Source organism: Lathyrus oleraceus, chromosome 6 (genome assembly GCF_024323335.1).
Source record: "Lathyrus oleraceus cultivar Zhongwan6 chromosome 6, CAAS_Psat_ZW6_1.0, whole genome shotgun sequence".
Classification (NCBI taxonomy): domain Eukaryota; kingdom Viridiplantae; phylum Streptophyta; class Magnoliopsida; order Fabales; family Fabaceae; genus Lathyrus; species Lathyrus oleraceus.
Genome location: NC_066584.1, coordinates 180,133,304 through 180,135,854, shown reverse-complemented (window position 1 = coordinate 180,135,854; position 2,551 = coordinate 180,133,304). Strand labels below are relative to the sequence as shown.

Here is a 2,551-nt window from a genome sequence, read left to right as displayed (position 1 = left end):
TTCTAACATCTAAAATTCTATTTAACTAATTAACTAATTAACTAATTAAGAATTAAATCCTAATTATACTAATCTAATCTTAAAATATAATAACCCAATTAACTAATCAAAGCTTAAAAATCCTAATTACTAATTAATCCCTAATTACTAACTAAAACCCCTAATTACTCACTAATCCAAAAAAACAAACAAGAACAAAGCCCATAAAGACTGGGATTGGGCCCTGAGAAAAGAAAGGGGGTGCAGGACTGAAGCTGGCCTGTAAATCAGCAAATGGGCCTCAGGCCCAAGAGTCTATCCTGCAAAGCAAAAACAATGACCCAAGCACTGCGAGATGGGGGTGTAGAGTCTAAAGGAATGTGTACGGGGGGAGTCCACCGTTTGGGCCTTAGGACCAAACCCAATCTCACATTGTCGAGAGGCCAAGAGTCCCTGCTAAAATACCAAATAGCCGGTGACAATCATTAGCCAACGACTGGTTATCCACTGCAACCTCTTCCACGTCCGCCTTCAAACAGCGGAGCCACCGTCTCTTAATAGCAGAGTTCAGTGTGCTTGCGTCGGGATCAACACCATGCGACTCCCGTTCAGGATTCACCATTCACGTTCACACGTTCCTCAGCTTTGTGCTTCACTGCGTCTCATGGAATTGGAGAAACACCTCAGATCCAGTATCGACGTTGCATCTCAATCATCCATAGTGCTCTAAATTCAATCGTCATCGTGTCTCCAACGTTGCGTTCAAGAATGGTACCACGGATAACAACTAAAACGATGCAGATAGAGGCGAAGACTCACCGATTTTGATGCGGCGGGGAACACAGGTATGAGCTATTCACTTTTCTCGTTTCTGATTCAATTTTCTCCTTCCTCTTCAAATCTCTTCTGCCTCTTCTTCCTTGTGTGTCCGAGAGAGATATCAGCACGGGAGTATTTGTAATGAGAGGATTTTATAAATGCAGAGAAAAAGTTTTTAGCGAGAGAGTGGATGCAGAATCGGTTTCTTCGTGAATTTCGTTCTCCTCCGTAACTGAATGGTGATGGTGACATTTAAAGGCCAACGAATCAGTTAGAAACTCACTTGAAATGCACACGAAATTATTCTGAAATTCATAAGTTGGTTTTAAATTGTAAATACAGTTAGGAACCCAAATTGTAATGCATTAACCATGAATCTGGAATTAAATTGTTGTTTTTGTCTTAGGTCATAAAATCGATTTTGAGTGGACTCTAATTCCTGCCTGGTTCAGCAGCAAGCTTAGCAGTAGCTGATATATTTCTTACTGTCAAAAGTTGTGCAGGATTTTTACTGTCAAAAATTAATGATTGCAGTTTGCTTATTTTGCAGGCCTATGGATCTTCGATTTGTGCCATGCCGTTTGGAACGTGAAAGCTTGAAGGAACACCTTGGTCGTGACTTGATTGGAACATGGATGGTTAGCTTCTAATCTTCATTTGGTTTGGCGCTTGTAATCAGTTTGGATTGGCTTATTGTTGGAGGCTTCACCCTAGTTTATGTATGTACAAGGGCAATGGTATCCTCATGTGTATGCCTTGTTTGGAAATACTCAACTCGAAATGGTGTGGTTGTTGTATTGGTTAGCTTGTGTAATTTTATGAGTCCTTTTTAAGATTCGGTTTTGAATTGTAAGTTAGTGACTAAAATGTGTAAGGAGTTTGGTTTAATGGTAGTAATGGATTGTTGGGATCGAAATGGAAATTGAATTAATGTTTGTAATGTATGGAATTGTTTGGTTAATGGAATTGAATTGTGGAAATGATTGAAATTTGTCATGGGATTTGAAATTGAAGTTTGAATGCTATATGAAGCTTTGAATATTCATGTCTTGAAAATTCGGTTATGTAGAGATGTTTTTGTTAGTCATGACTATGCCAAATTCCAAATGGTTAACATATGTGAATGATTTAGAATGGAATGAATACAATGAAGTGTAGCTTTGCCTTTTTGTTCATGTTAGATTGAAACATGGAAGTAAGTAATGGAATTTTCTTTGAATGAAATGAATGATCGTGCTATGATACATGTAGCATAATGGTATTGAAATTGATAATTCAAGGCCCAAGATGAAATTGTGAAATGGGATGACTTTAACTTGAATTTTAGAAATGAATCTTGGACATTGAATGGTAAATTAAATAAAAAAAGGTCAAAAGTGGTCAAGTTTTGGAATGAATCAAGGCTTTTGAAATGATCATGGATTGAAGGTGAATGGCTTGAAAATGACTTATGGAAAGTGGTTGACTTTGGTCAACTAATTGACCAAAAAGTTAACAGTTAGCCAAAGTCAATTGTAGATCTTAAACTAGGGTTTTCTTGTAGGGACTCGTGTAGGTGGGCATGAATCCTGGTCAAACATAGATGGACCCAAAATGAATACCTAGACATGGTTTAAAACCCTGATGGATCAAAAACAAACCAAAGCCCAAAAGAACAATGGATTGGTGCAAGCATGAATTCATGGACCAAGAACTAGTAATCCACACCATATGCATATGAGACATGACCTTGTAAGAGCTAGGATGATGTGGA

General features: G+C 38.0%; 1 long non-coding RNA gene across 1 annotated transcript; it reads left to right on the top strand.

Annotated features, from left to right (window-relative positions):
• Nucleotides 1-360: 360 nt before the first annotated feature.
• On the top strand, nt 361-1,778 carry LOC127096716 (uncharacterized). The gene is made up of 2 exons (XR_007792780.1): nt 361-824; nt 1,349-1,778. It is a non-coding gene; the product is annotated as an uncharacterized LOC127096716 (long non-coding RNA).
• The last annotated feature ends 773 nt before the right edge of the window (nt 1,779-2,551 follow it).